Source organism: Malania oleifera, chromosome 3, assembly GCF_029873635.1.
Source record: "Malania oleifera isolate guangnan ecotype guangnan chromosome 3, ASM2987363v1, whole genome shotgun sequence".
Taxonomy (NCBI): domain Eukaryota; kingdom Viridiplantae; phylum Streptophyta; class Magnoliopsida; order Santalales; family Ximeniaceae; genus Malania; species Malania oleifera.
In genome coordinates, this window is record NC_080419.1 from 80599527 (window position 1) to 80618791 (window position 19265).

Sequence of the window (19265 nt, forward strand, 5' to 3'; positions counted from 1 at the left end):
TGACTTTTGGAGGCTATCAATATATCATCAACATAAAGAAGAAGATATATGAAAGATCTATCTTGTAGCTTGCAAAAATACACACAGTGATCATATTTGCTTCTTCTGTACTTTTGCCCCATCATAAACTTGTCAAATCGTTTGTACCACTGCCTTGGGGATTGCTTTAATCCATACAACGACTTTTCAAGTTTGCACACCATATTTTCTTTTCCAGCAACTTTGAAACCTCCTGGCTGAGTCATGTAGATTTCCTCTTCCAAGTCTCCATGTAAAAATGCAGTTTTTACATCTAATTGAACTAGTTCCATATCCAATTTTGCTACCAAAGCCAATAAGATTCTTATGGAGGAATGTTTTACTACTGGAGAAAATACCTCATTGTAATCAATTCCCTCCGTTTGTGCATAGCCTTTAGCCACCAACCTTTCTTTGTAGTGAACACTATTCTTGTCAGGAAATCCATCTTTCTTTGTATATACCCATTTACATCCAATTGCCTTCTTTCCCTTCGGAAGACTAACAAGCTTCCATGTTCGATTCTTATGAAGGGACTGCATTTCTTCATTCATGGCTTCCCTCCACTTTTCTTCTTCCGAACTTTGGATTGCTTCATTGTAAGTAACAGGAGTATCATCGTTTGCAATTGGAGATGCGTAAGCCACCATGTCAACAAAGCGAGCAGGCTTTCTAATTTTTCTCTTTGGCTTACTCAATGCAATAGATTCATGTTGCTGTGGAGGTTCTTGGGTTGAAACCTCTTCTACAGGCGACTCTTCTTCTACCATAGGAGAGTCTTCATTTTCTGGGTAAACAATTCTTCTATCAAACTCCACCTGTTTTGGAGCACCATCTTTTTGCTCAACACTTTCTGTTGTCACCTTTCTTAAAAAAGTAGATTCATTAAAGGTAACATCCCTGCTGAAGATTATTTTCTTTGTTTCTGGACACCAAAGACGATATCCCTTTACTCCATAGGTGATACCCATAAAGATTGCTTTCTTAGCCCTTGGATCTAGCTTTGATTCCTTGACATGATAGTAGGCAGTGGAACCAAATACATGTAAGGAATCATAATCTGTAGCAGGCTTTCCAAACCATTTCTCCAATGGTGTTTTACCACAAATAGCAGTAGATGGTAGACGGTTGATGAGGTGGCAGGCATATGTTACAGCCTCAGCCCAAAATTCTCTACCCAACCCAGCATTGGATAACATACACCGAACCTTCTCCAACAATGTTCGATTCATACGTTCTGCCACTCCATTCTGTTGTGGTGTACTTCTCACTGTGAAGTGTCGTATAATACCTTCATCTTCGCAGACTTTAAGAAATGGATCACTTCTATATTCTCCACCATTATCTGTACGGAGACACTTGATCCTTCTGCTTGTTTGAGTTTCCACCATATTTTTCCATTTGAGGAAGACTCCTAACACTTCATCCTTAGTTTTCATAGTATACACCCATACTCTTCGAGAAAAATCATCAACAAAGGTCACATAGTAGTGTTTTCCTCCCAGTGAAGTTGTCTTGGAAGGTCCCCACACATCAGAGTGAACATAATCCAAAATACCCTTGGTATTATGGATTGCAGTACCAAATTTCACTCTTGTTTGCTTCCCTTTGATGCAATGTTCACAGAATTCTAGCTTGCAGGTCTTTGCTCCCTTTAATAATCCTTGATTTGTAAGAAGCCCCAAGGATTTTTCACCTGCATGCCCCAAGCGTACATGCCATAACTTAGTTGCTTCTACTAATTTATCATCAGAAGAAACTGTTGTTGCCGTCCCAATAACTGTACGACCTTGATAGTGATACAAGTTATTGTTCTTCCGAATTCCCTTGATTACCACGAGTGCACCAGAGATGATCTTCATGACTCCATTTTCTGCTGTTACTTTGAATCCCTTTGATTCTAGGGTTCCCACAGAAATAAGATTCTTCATCAAACTTGGTACATATCTAACGTCCGTCAATATTTTGATTGATCCATCTTGATTCCTCAAGCGAACTGAACCAATCCCATGTGTGGTAAGAGGGACATCATTTGCTGTGTAGACGACTCCACCTTCTAGTTCTTTAAAATCAAAGAACCAATCCCGATTGGGACACATATGATGGCTACACCCAGAATCTAGTAGCCATATACTCGAAAAACTAGTTGATGGCGTAGCAGCAAGCGAAAGATCTGAGCTCCCATCTTCGTACTCAGCCACATTTGAGATGGCCTTTCCTTTATCAGGTTTGCCTTTATTCTTTAGCTTCGGGCAGTCTTTCTTCCAGTGCCCCTTTTCCCGACAAAAGGCACATTCATCTTTGTTTGGTCTGGACCTTGACTTGGATCTCTCTTTCTTTCTACTATTCTGGCTTTGTGAACGGCCTCGAACTACTAGAGCCTCATTGGCTCCACTTGTGCTTTCAAGCTTGTCCTTCTTCCTCAATTCATAGCTGTACAAAGCAGCACAAACCTCGCCAAGAGACACTTTATCCTTTCCATGGAGCAGAGTAGTTTCAAGAAACTCAAACTCCTCAGGAAGGGATCCCAACAACATCAAAGCCAGGTCTTCATCTTTAAAAGTCTCATCCAGATTAACTAGATCAGTAACCAACCTATTAAAGTTGGTGATATGATCATTCATAGTGGTACCCGAGACATAAGTGAAGCGAAATAGTCTCTTCTTCATATGGAGTTTGTTCTGAGAGCTTTTCTTCAAAAACTTCTCCTCCAGTGCCTTCCACAACTTGTTTGCAGAAGTTTCCTTACAGAATGCATACTTCTGCTCTCTTGAAAGACACGATCGAATTGTACCACATGCTAACCGATTGATGGTCCCCCATTCTTTCTTCTCAATATCTTCTGGTTTCTCTTCTTCAATGGCAATGTCTAGACCTTGCTGAAAGAGAGCGTCTAGAACCTCACTTTGCCACATACCAAAATGACCGGTGCCGTCAAAAATCGCCACTGCAAATCTGGCATTTGTCACAGTAGTTCTTGCCAAAATAGACGAGTTTGAAGTGGATGCTTTTGCACTATCTGCCATCTCTGCCATAAATGCTATTCAATAGCTGCCGATGCGGAATGCCAATAGCCCAAGGAAAACTTTTCTGATGTGGAAGATCAGACTAAGCTGCAACCACAGAGCATACTAAGAATAACCTTGGCTCTGATACCAATTGTTGTGAAACTAGAGATTGTTCCACCAATTTTACCAAAGTTACAATTGTACAGGTAAATAGAGAGTGAATAATTGTGTAAAATTACACCAGGTAAATTCCCAGGGAAGTGGGGGGTCACAACGGACCGCTTAAATCCCTCTTTCCTAGACAGAATTTTTCTTAGACATGTAATTAACACAATATATTACTACAATTATACCCGACAAAAGTTAACTATTGAATAGATAAAAGGAAGAACACCTGAATTAACGAGGTTCGGCTAATTGTGCCTACGTCCTCGGACACTATCAATCAATATTTCTCTATTGTAGAAATATTACAAAATGGAGAGAGAAGAGAGAATGTGCCTAAGAGAGAAGTAGGCAAATTTGGGGATGAGAATACAAATGAAGGTGATGGGTTTATATAGGTTAGGAAAAACCACTATTGCAACCACTAATCACCTACCTTTGAAAAATTAGCCCACCATTGAAGACTTCAATGGCAATTGTAGGCTTCTAGAATGAGCCATATTTCAACAACTTGCTCTCGCACAAGTGTAGTGACCTGAGCCAAGTTAGAGAACCCATGGAATTTGGTATTGTCCTACCAAATTATTGTTGTCCAATTGCAACACCGTTAAATTTTTCCAATTCTCCCAACAATCAGGAATTTCTCCAGATAAAAAATTTATCCATAATACTGAAGATAACAATTTGAATTCCTCATCTACCATGTGGTTGCACAAAAAGGGAGCAAGTGATTATTTGAAAGATCTAGTGCTTGTAGTTAGCAAGAGGGGAGGCAACGAGCCTTGGATCTGGTTTTGAGATAAATCCACAAAGGAAAGCCTGGACTTGCTGAAGAGCCAAGTTGGGATTACACTTGATATTGAAGCATTTGATAGGGATAAAAATTCCAAGTTCTTCTGTGTTTGAAGCCATGCAGGAAATGATTGAGGTCCTCCATGAGACGAGCTCATTGATATTCCACGGAGTTTAAATGGAAGAATCAAACTGGGACTTAATTTCAAGGCTAGAAGGTTTGAATCAACAGTAAAATGCATCAGTGTTATCAGATTTGCAAAGTAAAGTTCTGAAATTGTGTGTTCCAAAGAATTGTTACGGATATCCAATGCTTCTAATTTGGAGACACCCAAGAGTTTCTGGAATACTCCCATTAAAAAGGTTGGAAGAAATATGTAACTCCGGTAGTGATGATAATATTCCTAGAGACACAGGAATTGGACCAGAACTGGGGTTGGAGGAAATATCAAGAACAGACAAACTTATAAATTCTCCTAAATAATCAAGCGAAAAGATTCTATTGTTTCCTTGATGCACAAATCAAATGAATAATGTCCAAAAAACTCATAAATATCCCCCCACTGAGTTGGGTCCTGGAAAAATTCTATAATTCTCAAATTACCGAGGTTTTCCAAGGATCTTGGAATTCCTCCTTCAATGCCATTGTCAGACAACCAGAGTTCCGTGAGTGACGTACGACTGCCAATGGTATAATCCTCGAAAATGGTTGGATGAAAGGTTGTTAAATTTGACAAGATGAAAACTGATGCTGGAGATATCAGTACAATGAAAGATACTGGAAATATCAGTGCAGAGAAAGGCAAAAATGTGATACAAGAACAGAATATCAGTGATGAATTTTTTGCTAATACGTGGCTTGAGGAGATGAGGCTGTGATATAATCCTTGTAACCATGGGTAGCTGTAAATTAATCTTGTAACTATTTTTCCCTCCAAAAGGAATGGGAATCTGTTTTGTTTTCTGTTTTATTTTTACCAGCTAGTGTATATAATATGCTGGTATGAATTTCAGAAAAGACGATTGTAGTTTTTCTGGTTCACTTCTTGGTTTTCTTCTTGATTGTAATTTCTAGTTCTCTTCTTGATATATTCAATAAAATCAGAAAGAGTATTCAGTTTTTACATGGTATCAGAGCATCGATTCAGAGCTTGGGCTAGCTTAGAATCAATGATTTCCTAACTAATTTTCTTTTCATTTTCTGCTTGTATTTTCAATCAAGTTCTGGAGCATCATTCATGGCATCCTCCAAATCAAATGATCCAACAAATCATATTAGTCCATCGACCACTGAGACCAGTTCTTCAAATCTGTATTTTCTCAATTCAAATGAAAATCCAGGTAATATCTTGGTTACACAACCACTGCTTGGAATGAAGAATTATCACTCTTGGTCAAGGGCTATGATATTAGCTCTCACTGCAAAAAGGAAGATAGGTTTCATTAATGGCAAAATTGCTGAGCCAAGTCCAGAATCTCCTTTTTATGAAGATTGGTTAAGCTGCAACACAATGGTGATTTCATGGATGATCAATTCCATGCATGTTGATGTCTCGAGTAGCATAATGTACTGCCAAACTGCCAAAGAAATCTGGCTTGAATTACAAAAAATTTTTTTCACAGGGTAGTGGTCCCAAGATTTACAATCTTCAGAAGGAGATTTCTGCTATTTCTCAAAACCAGATGACAGTTATTGAGTATTATACAAGATTCAAGAAACTATGGGATCAGCTGCTAAATTTAGAGCCATTACCAGAGTGTACATGTGGAGCCATCAAAGCTTTAAATGTTTCTCACGACAAGACTTATGCTATGAGATTTTTGATGGGTTTGAATGAGAATTTTGAGAATATAAGGACTCAAATTCTGATGCAAGAGCCTTTTCCTTCGATTAGCAAAATTTATGCTTTGGTTCTTCAAGAAGAGTCTCACAAGAATGTAGTACATGGAAGATTTTACACTGCAAAGCCTGATTCAGTGGCAATGTATGTAAATTCGAAGGGAAGTAACTATGGTAATTCTACTTGGAACAAAGGAAATAATAAAAGAGAGAGACTTTTATGCACTCACTGCAATATGCTTGGACACACAATTGATAAATGTTACAAGTTACATGGTTATCCTCCAGGATATAAACCGAAAGGAAGACCAAGTTCTAATCAGGTTATCTACAATTCTGGAACAGCACCTGAGAATGTTTCGATTCAATGTCCTATTTCTAAAACTCAGTGTGAGAAATTATTGACATTCCTCAATGCTGGATGTAATTCTGGTAAAAATCATCTTGCAGCCAATGTGAGTACTGGTAATGGATTGACTAGTTTGGTTTCTGGAGGTACTGATATGTGTTCTTCTGCTGGTGTTACTGCTACTGTTGATGCGTCAGCCATTACATCTTATCCTCAAACTCCTGACAATTATATTGAAACCATGTCTGGTATTGTTTCTAATTTTTCCTTCAGTCCAAATTTATCTCATTCCATTTTTTCAGCCAAACTGGTTAATAGAACCTGTTTTGAATCTGCTAAGTGGGTTCTAGACACAGGTGCTACTGATCATATGGTACATTCTGTGTCTTGTTTCAGCACTATAATTGCTACATTGAATTCTCATGTGAATTTGCCAAACGGTGAGGTAGCCTTAGTCACACATGTTGGGACTGTTAAAATTAATGAAAACCTCACCTTATATAATGTTCTTTGTGTTCCATCGTTCAGTTTTAACCTCATATCAGTTAGTCAACTTGCTAAATCTATTCATTGTTGCCTTATTTTCTTTGGTAACTTGTGTTTCATCCAGGACCTTGCTCATTGGAGCACACTTGGTCTGGGTAAAGAGAGTAATGGTCTATACCTGCTGGAAGATAGCAAGTCAGTTTCTTCTTCTGTTTCAGCTGTTTCTTCTGCTGCTAATAAAATTCAGCCACATATATGGCATTTGAGGTTGGGGCATCCATCAAATGCTAAGTTGAATTTACTCAAGTCAAATAATGTACAGATTGGTGATTCAAATGAAGATTTCTTTTGTGATGTTTGTCCTCTTGCCAAACAGAAAAGATTACCATTTAATGAAAGTTTACATATTTCTAAGAACTGTTTTGATTTAATTCATTGCGATTTGTGGGGTCCATTTTCTGTATCTACCATTGACTCTTGCAGATATTTTCTCACTATAGTGGATGATTGCTCTAGATGTACATGGGTTTATTTGTTGAAACACAAATCACAAACTCAGTCCATATTAGAACAATTCTGTACTATCGTTGAAACTCAATTTTCTAGGAAAGTAAAAATTATTAGAACTGATCATGGAACTGAATTTATCATGAGTGATTTTTTTGCTAAAAAGGGAATTTTACATCATTTAAGCTGTGTTGAAACCCCTCAGCAAAATGCAATTGTAGAAAGGAAACATCAACATATTTTAAATGTAGCAAGGTCACTCATGTTTCATTCTCATTTACCTTTACATCTTTGGGGACATTGTGTGTTAACTGCTGTATATCTGATTAATAGAATTCCTAGTGCGCCTCTTTCTCACAAAACTCCTTATGAGATTCTTTATGGCAGCCTTCCTTCCTATGATCATTTAAAAATTTTTGGTTGTCTTTGTTATGCATCTACTCTTGCACATAATAGATCCAAATTTGCAGCAAGAGCAAGGAGGTGTGTCTTTCTAGGTTATCCTTTTGGCATTAAAGGTTACAAGGTTTTAGACTTATGTACAAATGCAGTTTTCATATCTAGAAATGTGGTTTTTTATGAACACATATTTCCTTTTGTTGATGGTAAAGCCCAAATTTCAGATCCCTTTACTTCAATTCCTGAAGTTGATGACCTTGCATCTTCCAGCTCAGGTAATAGATTTTTTGTCACTCCTCTTAATATACAAGATGAGTTTATTGCCTGTTCAGAGTTTGTTCATGATCCTATTTCAGTTCAGGTTTCTCCTCTCCATTCAGATTCATTTCCGACAATTTCTAATCCTACTATTCCTACAGTTCCTATTTCAGTCACATCAGAACCTACTTCTCCATCAGTTCATGAATTACCATCAGCACCTCTCAGAAGATCATCTCGACAATCCACTAAACCAGTTTACTTACAGGATTATGCTTGTGCTACTACTCATGCTATTTCTCATCCTTCTGGTGCACCTTATGATGTAGCTGATGGGCTCATTTATTCACATCTGGAGCCTTGTTATCAGTCATATTTGTTGACAGTTAGCACATCACCTCAAGAGCCACAAGCATTCTTTCAAGCTGTTAAAGATCCTCTTTGGAGAGTTGCAATGGACAAAGAAATTCAAGCTCTTGAACATAATCATACTTGGGAGTTGACAACTTTACCTCCTGGTAAAACTCCTATTGGGTGTAAGTGGGTGTATAAAATTAAATTGAATGCTGATGGAACAGTGGACAGATATAAGGCAAGACTTGTGGCTAAGGGGTACACACAAAGGGAAGGCATTGATTTTCTTGAGACATTCTCCCCTGTTGCTAAAACAGTCACTGTTCGAGTTCTTCTTGCTTTGGCGGCTGCTAGATGTTGGCCTATTCACCAATTAGACATTAATAATGCATTTTTACATGGAGATTTAAATGAAGAAGTGTACATGTCATTGCCTCCTGGTTTTCACAGCAAGGGGGGGACTTCAGTTGTTTCTTCTTCCTCACATTCAGCTCCTCTTGTTGTTTGTAAGCTACTTAAATCTCTTTATGGTTTGAGACAAGCTTCAAGGCAATGGTATACGAAACTATCAAATATTATTCAGCAACTTGGTTTTGTGCAGTCTACTGCTGATAATTCTCTCTTTATTCATGCTAAAGGTTCTTTGTTCACAGCTTTATTGGTCTATGTGGATGATATGGTAATCACAGGAAATGATCCCACTTGTGTAGCAACTTTGAAATCTGTTCTGGATGATAAATTTGGAATAAAGGATCTTGGTTCACTTAAGTTCTTCTTAGGACTTGAAATTGCTCGAAGCAAGAAGGGAGTAAGCTTAAACCAAAGAAAGTTTGCTTTAGAAATTTTAAAAGAAACAGGCATGATGGGTTGTAAGCCTGCCAAATCTCCAATGGAACAACAATTGAAGCTATCAAAGGACAGTGGTGAGCTTCTATCAGATTCAAGCAAGTATAGAAGGCTTATAGGTAAATTGATGTATTTGACACTCAGCAGACCTGATATCACATATGCCGTGAACAGGTTAAGTCAGTTTTTAGCTATGCCAAGAGTTCCTCATATGCAGGCTGCAACAAGAGTCTTGCAATATATTAAAGGAACACCTGGACAAGGGATTTTTTTTCCTAGTGATTCAGATTTACAATTAAAAGCATATTGTGATGCTGATTGGGCAGGATGTCCAGATACAAGAAGATCTCTTACTGGATATTGTGTTTTTCTTGGAAATGCCTTGATATCATGGAGATCAAAGAAACAATCGATGGTGTCAAGATCTTCAGCTGAAGCTGAATATAGATCCATGGCAAGCACTACTTGTGAAGTAACCTGGATTTTATTTTTATTAAAAGATTTGCAAGTGAAGCATGAGAAATCAGTTTTACTTTACTGTGATAACCAGGCAGCATTGCATATTGCTGCAAATCCAGTGTTTCATGAGAGATCAAAGCACATAGAAGCAGATTGTCACATTGTTAGAAACAGAGTTTTAGATGGTACAATCAAAACCTTTTATGTTGCATCCAAGAATCAATTAGCAGATATTTTTACTAAAGCACTTGGTGTAGATAACTATGTTGGAATGGTTAAGAAGCTGGGATTAATTAATATTTTTACTCATCAAATTGAATATCCAGAATATATCATGGATGATCCAGCAACAAGAGCCTTGCTCTTGAGGGGGGGTGTTAAATTTGACAAGATGAAAACTGATGCTGGAGATATCAGTACAATGAAAGATACTGGAAATATCAGTGCAGAGAAAGGCAAAAATGTGATACAAGAACAGAATATCAGTGATGAATTTTTTGCTAATACGTGGCTTGAGGAGATGAGGCTGTGATATAATCCTTGTAACCATGGGTAGCTGTAAATTAATCTTGTAACTATTTTTCCCTCCAAAAGGAATGGGAATCTGTTTTGTTTTCTGTTTTATTTTTACCAGCTAGTGTATATAATATGCTGGTATGAATTTCAGAAAAGACGATTGTAGTTTTTCTGGTTCACTTCTTGGTTTTCTTCTTGATTGTAATTTCTAGTTCTCTTCTTGATATATTCAATAAAATCAGAAAGAGTATTCAGTTTTTACAAAGGTGTAGAGTTTGGAGGCTAGTCATGTCGTGCAACCACTCTGGTATTGCAGAGTCGAATTGGTTATCTACAAGATTAAGGAATTGAAGAGCAAGAGTTTGGAGACTGCCTTTTCCATACACAGCTGGGGTCTTCTTTTTTCGTCAAGTGGCTGACAGACAACTGATGGAAATAACTCAAATAAGAAACAAGCCCAAGAAATACGCATTAAGTTATGAACAATCCACACATTATCCCATAATAGAAGCTCCCTCCACATATGACCACTTGTCCATTTACATTGTGCTTGTGGCAAATAGGCATGTACACACCGTTCAATCTCTGTTGGCACTGAACCAAAGAAAAGATAGTAACACACTGCTGGCCAAGAATATATAGGCAATGACATCTAGGCCAGCACCGTCACATTTGGCCGTCATGTTTAAACTAACTCCTTTTTTTTGGATATTTATTTTTCAAACTACTACCTTTTTTTTGAATATTTTATTTTTTGAGGGTTAGCAGTGAGCTGTGAACAATGAAGAATTTTTCCGAAATATAATGCACTATATATAATACAAAACTTTAAATTTATAAATTTTATTTTGGGCTGGTTAAGGTTTGAACCAAACAAAAACAATATTTAAAAAGTAAAAACAAATTTGCCATTTTAAAGAAAGTTATGAATAGTGTAAACTATTTTTTTTACTAGTATCCTAAAAAAAATCTTGTGTGCGCGCTGTTGACTAATTTGTCATAGGAACAGATTCAACGTTTTTATATAGAATGGAAAAAACAAAAAAAGCATGCCAGGTATTTCAGCATATGCACTGTTTAACATAAAATCAAATTACCCAGAACGAGGGCTACACCAAACTAACTGATGTTTTAATAGAAATGGGAAAGCTCCATGTCAGTAGGAGCAGGGTTTCTGCTGCCAGATTTTATATTGAATCATGAGAATGCTAGGTGGGCTGCTCATTTTTATGTTGCTTGACACATGTAATAAACATGCATCACTTGAAGCCAAAATATTTGGGAGGCTTTATATTTGGCAATAGGCCCAGCAGGCACGAAACATAAAGCAAAAATGAAGTAAAATTCACAAAAATTGATTGAGCTAAAATTACTACAAAGCTCTATACAACAGAGAAAAAAATTGTTCTAATATTCGCAGAACCTGATTAAGCTGCTAGGAGTTTAGAGAGCCCATGATGGTAGTTAAGCTAGTGATGACAATCACACCAAACATAATGTACATCACACGCACACAGGCAGACACGTATTTTCCTTTTTAGATGACACATAGTATGGTTGTTAAGTAAAACACTGAATCAAGTTTTGATTGCACTCGCAAACAATACCCAAACAATTTATACCATTGATAAAATCAAGTTTTGAAAAAACTAAATCTTTGCTATGCAAAAACAGTCAAAAATAGACTGCTATATATAAGTTTACAAGAGCAAATATTCAGAAATTATGATCCTAAATTAAAGGAAAATAAAATAAAGATATTAACTAATTCCCTCGTTCAAAGGGATTACAAATCACCTAATTACATAAACGAATATCTCTCAATTACCCAAAACTAAGCCAACATAATCTTAACTCCCCCTCAAGTTGGACCATGTATATCCAGCATGTTCAACTTGATTCTTAGCTTCTTAAACACATTTCCTCCAAGTGCTTTTGTAAAGATGTCGCCAGCTGCAAATGAGATTGGACAAATTTGGTGATGATCTGACCATCTTGTATTTTTTCTCTTACAACATCACAGTCAAGTTTTATGTTTTTGGTGCGCTTATGATATATTGGATTGGCTGCTATCTAGAGAGCAGCTTGATGATCACATAGCAATCTTGCTAGTCCTGTAGAAACTTGCATATCATTGAGCAAAACTCTGAGCCAAGTTAACTCATAGGTTGCCGCCGCTATGGACCTGTAGTCAGCTTCTGTGGACGATCTTGAAACTTTTTTTTGATTCTTTGCTTTCCAAGAAATCAATGAATTCCCTGAGAACACACATTAACTTGTAGTTGATCTTCTTGTCATAGGACAGTTTGCCCAATTGGCATCACAATAAGCCTTCAAAGTAAAGGAGTTGCTTAAGGAGAACAACAAACCTAAATCAGGACTGCCTTTCAAATACTTGATAATACAAAGAGTAGCATCCCAATGAGGTTTTCTCGGAGCATGCATAAATTGGCTTAGGATATTGACTGAGTATGTAATGTTCGGTCTTATAATTTTGAGATAGATTAGTTGTCTAACTAACTTCCTGTAACAAGCTGGATCATGTAGCAGATCACCTTGATGATTTGTGAGCTTCTGATTCATCTCCATGGGAAAGTTTGATGGTTGAGCACCCAAGTACCCAACATCATCTATGATCTCTAAAGTATATTTTTGTTGAGAGATAACAATACCTGCTTTGGACCTTGCAGCTTCCAACTCAAGAAAATGCTTAAGGAGACCAAGATCTTTAATATGAAAATTTTGGTGAAGAAATTATTTAAGGCTATGTATAACAACTGCATCATTTCCAATTATCACTATGTCATCTACATAGATGAGCACCATTTTTGTAGATAAGCCTTTAGTCTTCACGAACAACAAATAATTTGAATGTGATTGAACAAAGCTAGCCTTCTTAATAGCATGAGAACATTTTGCAACCCAATTTCAAGGAGCTTGTTTAAGCCCATAAAGAGACTTATGCAGTTGACATACGAGCTTCTCCCCCTGTCGACGAAGACCCAGTGGTGGAGTCATGTATACTTCTTCCTCTAAATCTCCATGGAGGAAGGCATTGGTCACATCCATTTGATACAATGGCCAATGTCTTGTATCAGCAATAGCAAGAACACAGCTAACAATGGTCAATTTGGCAACAAGAGCAAATGTTTCAATGTAATTCAAGACTTCTTGTTGAGAAAATCCTTTAGTGACCAATCGAGCTTCGTAGGGTTCAATCGTGCCATTGGAATTGTATTTGACACGATAGACCCATTTGCTACCAATGAGGTGGTGACCAACAGTTAAAGAACCAAGGACCATGTCTTCTGTGTAGTGGGAGCATCAATTTCACATTGCATTGCCTCTTGCCATTTTGGATCTAAGATAGCTTGAGCATATGAGGTTGTTTCTAGGACACTTGAAATGGTATTAACAAAGTGTTTATGAGTAGAAGACAAAGAATCATAGGAAAGGTAGGTTGTAAGGACCCGAACTTGAGTGGGTTCCTACATATAAATTTTTTAGCAAATGCAAATAAATCTAAATTATTTTTATTACCAGAGCACTAATTAGCTTTATTACAAATATATGTCTCAGCTATTAAAATGAAAACTTCTAAAATTCTAAAACACACAAACATATTCCAAATTGTATTATGCTAAATTTTTATTCTACTCTACTCTTTATATTCTCGCCTAAGCACTTGCTACGCCAGATTTCTTGTAATAACCCCAAAAAGGGTTATACAAGATTGGTGGAGTGATTCTAAAAAAATAAAAAATAATAATTAATTAATTAATTAATTGGATTTAAAAAAATAAAAAAAATAATTAAAATTTATTTTAATTTTTATTAACAAAATATATTATTATTAATAATAATTAAATATATTATTATTATTATTATTATTATTATTATTACTCTCGTGAAGCTTCTTTGGAAGCTTCTCTTCTTCTTCTTCTTCTTCAGCAGAAGCAACATCATCCCATGTACTCTTTCTCACTCCTCTCGTTCTCTCTCCCTCTCTCCCCAGTTTCGTGACGGATTTTCGTCCAATCGAAAATCAAAGGATACCGTTGAGCTCCATTCTCCGCTATCGTCATTTCTACCAGGGTGGATCGGTGGTAGGAGTGGCGTAAACTTATCTCCTGAGGTAAGTCAATTTCCCTTTTTTTTCTTTAATTTCTTACAAATTATAAGCCCAATTGACGAACGAATACCACCATGAGAATCTAGGGATGATTCTCTACAAGTTTAGTAGGATGGAATTCTTGTGGGGTCGTCGTGGGCAAAACCCCAAATTTGGGGTACAAGGGTTATTAAGGAGTTTATTTTTAATTAATTAGGATTAATTTGGAAATGTTAAGATGTTGAGCATCCGGAGTTGAAATAGAATTTTCGGAATTTAGGGTCTGGGTGAGTGTCACGGGTATAATTTTGAGACCCGCAGGTAAAATTTAGAAAATTAAGTGAGGGTGTCAAATATTGGTTTAAATGTTAATTTGGGGTACATAGGGCCTAAGAAAGGCTAGATGGGTAGTATTTTGGGAAAATGAATTAATTAATCTGGGAAAAATGTAAATTGCAGGAGTTGAATTTCGGGCGCCAAGGGCGTAGGATTTGGGACCTAACAAGACTCTCAGTAAGTCATGTAAGTGGAATAAATTATAACAGTATTTTTAGAATTACTGTTTGAATTAATATATGAAAATGAGCATATTGTATTTTGCCTAAAAATTATAATGATATAAATATCAGATAAATTGTGTGGCATTTGAGTAATAATAATTTGTGATGTTTTGGAGTCTGAAATTAATATATTATGAATATTAGATGAAAACTGTGTGGCACATGACATGTGTTGAAAAATGTGAAATATAACAATGGGCATTTTCTGAGAATATATTGAAATGAGAATGATTGATGTGATTAGTGAAAAATAATGAAATGTGGTATTTATATGTGAGTGGAAATTATTTGCATGAGAAATGAGTTTGTACAAATTATTGATATGAGTATTTTGGGAAAATGTGAAAAATACGTGAAATATGATATATGTTATTACGAGATGATGAAATATGCACAGAAAATTATGAGAATATTTATATTGAACTGAATTGTGATATACTGGAATATGATTGATGAAATGCCAATACCGCATAATGATTGCGGATATATGGTAGTGAACCCTGATGGATGGTTATGACATTGAGCACGGTGCTGTTGCTAGTGGTGTTAGTACAACCACACAGACTCTTGGAGCGCGTGGCGTGACAGTTGACTGAGTCATTTTGTAGGATTGTTGGGCCCCCTGAGTCTGGATCAGGGCTATAGGCCAGCCAATTGTACTACAGACGTGATATGTGATATAATATTTGATCTAACTAGGTCAGCCAACAGCAATTAGATCCAGCCTTCGGGCCGCACAACCTTGACCATGGGAGGAAGCATAGCGTGGATAGAAAGATCCTCAAGGTGGCCATAAGTTACAGACGCGATGTTGGTATTTGATACCAATGATACTCATGAGCCAGAAAGTAAAATGGAAACAAAAAGTGAAAGAACGATAAAATTGGCTAAAATGAGAAATGAAAATAACAATGGAAATTAAGAAATAAAGAATGATAAAATTAAGAAATGAAACCGTGTGAGTTAATAATATACATATTTGAGGCGAAGTAAAACTCTCAGTTTGAGGGCTTACTAAGTAAGGTGAGTGTCCTAAAAGGTATCAAATGTGGTCATACGTGGCTGCATAACGTGTTAGGGCAGAGGGAAGCTACCTGTATAGGCGGGTAATCTTCCCTATTCTCAAGAACTTCGCAGGTAAAAATATGTTGGAATGATTGATTTTGAGAAATGATTTTAAATTTATAAAAGCTTGTGTTGTATATCTTTATGACTATGAGAATATATTTGTCAATGTATTTTCTTAGGTGAAATGTTATTTTGAAAAGTAAAGTATGTTATAACTGAACTCATATGGTCATATATTGTAAATAATTTATTCCTTCTTCTTAAGATGTGTCTCACTCAAATTATCTAAATTTTTCAGGAGACAGAGATAGGCCAGGTGATAGAGCTCCAAGACCTTAGGGAGCTGAGACCCTGACACACAGGGTGAGTTTTGGACTAAGGGAGGTGTAATTCCTTTAGTGTTGAATTGTTTTTGAGTATGGGATAGTGATGTATTTGTATATGTCTATCTCGACACTATGGGTATTATATTATGTTTGTTAAGTATATATTATCTTCCGTTGTTAGGTTTTATAAATAAAATGACTTTTTACCTGGTACCCAATACGAGTCGAGTTGTATGAAAGGTAGTAAGGTTGTTGACGTGACCGATTTATGAATGTTGTTTATGACGAGTGAAAATTCATTTATTATTGGGAAAAAAAATTGTACGAAAATTGGGGCTTCACATTTCTGGTACACTCTTCAAAAATGATCTGAAATACAAAATAATGATTGGGGTGAGACGACGCTCAGTAAGTAATAAGATTATTATTAGTATGTGGTCAAAATGAGCTTTCATAATATTTTAATTTCGTAAAATAATATTTAATAGTATAACTTCAAAACTGTTTTAAAAATAAATGTAAATTTAAAAATTTATATATAAAACTTTTACCATCAACTGTAACAGTAAAATTTTATAATCATATATTGAAACTGTTAAATTAAACTTTTAATTTTAAAACTGTAACTATAATATTTAATTATATACGTATATATATATTTTTCCTTATACGTTTCCTTTAAATCATCATTTAAGCACAAGAATGACCCTGTTCATATAAACATATTTTTTTTCCTTCAATGCATCAATAATTCTGTTTACGTAATTAAATATGTATATAGACATATTGTAAAAAAACCACCCTTAGGCCTATTAATCGTAAGTCATGTTTACCCCTATGACTAAGTTGTGCGATCCAAAGACTAAACTTAGCTGGCTTGCCGGCCAAACTAACGTACATCGTCATTAAGTGAGATTTTCCTTATTAAGTCCTGATCCGGAACTAGGTATACACTCAGGAGAAATCCACTACCATACATAACCACTCTATAAACAGTGTAGGTGCACTCTGATCCGTTTAAACTTTAAGTTACGGTACCGAGCATTGATAATTTTCTGTATTGTCTGAGCCATAAGGGGTTTTAAAAATATTTTTATTATATAATTTGTACAATTAAAATAATATCATGAAAATCTCATTTTTACTCATATTTTCGTGAAATACACAACACCAAAAAAAAAAATCAACTCATGTAATCTTTGCTCATATTTTCGCGAAATATGCAACGTACATTTTTTTAAATAGAAATTAATAATGTAAAATACTCGAGGGGTTTAGAACATTTCTTAACTCAAAAATAAATGTAAGTATATTAAAGATAAAACTAATATAATTAAATATGCGTAAAAATAAACTCAAAAGAATTTTATGAAGCTAACTAACATAATCGAAATTTACTTACAAATAAACTCAGGTATGAATTTTAAATAAAAATCTAACATATTCAAATTTACTTACCTCTTACTTAACATTGTACTACGATCACAACAATTATTTTTTTTAAAAATGAGATCAAAAAGAGTGGGTGAATGAGAATTTAATTATAATACAAAATTCTCCTTCCACCACTAATTCTTTTACTCACTAATTCTTCTCTTTCTTTGAAATTTTTTTGTGAAAAATGAAGGTTGAGAGCGCTTCCTATTTATAGGAAAATTTTGGGGAAGAAAATTTTTAGAAAGTCTATTTTGATTGTCAATATTTTGGTAATCGGTTACAAATCAGATAAGTATAAATAACCAGACCACTGATCCTCCTTTTAACGTATGACATCGACACTCCCTTTGGCAGCATCCACTGATTTTCTAATTTGCTTATTTATTTTAGAAAATGAAGTCACCACTTTATTTTAGTTTTGAAAAGGTAAAATAAAAAAAAAATATTTGTTGAAAGAGATAAGATTTGGGAGTACTTTGTAAATACAGAAGATAATTGCTTAAATTCATTTTTATTAGAATTCAAAGAATTGATTCTCCATGACACTCATTATATGAATGGTTATCGTATTTATCTTGGGTATTTGTGCAGAAAACCTATATTGAAATCTTATTTAGAAAAGACTTGAAGAATGTCCAAAAGCAATATAATGGATGTATGACACCAAGTATTAGAGACTTTTATAAAAACATAAAAGCTTTTGTAGAAACTTCACATAAAATCATCTATTGATAAAAATTAGTTTTATTTACAAAGAAATCATGAAAACTTCTAGTAAACTAGGATTCAAATTTGACCAAAATTACTTTACAGAGCGTGGATACCCAAAAATACTTAAAATCTCAAAGAAAATTAAGAAAAAAAAATACAAAAATTATACTTTTTTTTGGAAATTTGACAATCGAGTACTTTCAAGAATAAGACAATCGTCTAGTAGCCAACTATTGCTTTTTCAAGTAAACTTGGGAGCAGTCAACCCGATTGCTTTTTCATGTAAACTTGGGAGCGGTCAATTGCCTAAGTGAACCGGTCAACCGCTTACAAGTACACTTCCATAAAACATGTAATTCTTGATCTTAGAACATGCAATTCTTGATTTTTGAACATGTTTTTTTCTATACATATTAGATAAAACAAGTATTTATAATTCTAATATGCATTATTTATATAAATTAATGGAAAAATTATGAAACATTGAATGTAAACACAAAAGAAATATTAACATGTTTCAATATACAAAAACTCATAAAACAAATGGAAATGGATAAAGTAGAGGGTTAGACATTACCCTTATTAAAGAATAGTCGTTTGTAAATCAAGTAGATGCCACTCTCACTTCAGTTTGCTTCCCAAAAACCCAAAACAAATGAAGAGATATGTGATTTACTCTCATTTCTTTCTTCTTTAATAAAAATCCCTTTTGACCCTACGAAAAGTTTTGGAAATCCTCTCCTTTTTTTTTTTGGAATACGCACCGGGTATCCACGCATCCGTTTTACGGTCCACGTGACTAATCTTGCGTCCCTTGAAGTTGACCCCACAACTCCAAAGGGAGGGTAAATTTAGGAGTCCAGAGGCGGAAACGAGTCCAGAAGGGTTTGAACACTTGATCTCGTGAAAGGCACTCCTGCAACCCGTACTACCACCTGAACCACACCTTTTCTCTCTTCCAAAGGTCCTTATACAAACCTCCAATGGAATGAAGGGAAAAACCTTTTTTCAATTTGAATTGTGAAAATTCAAATTCAAAATTAACTATCAACCAT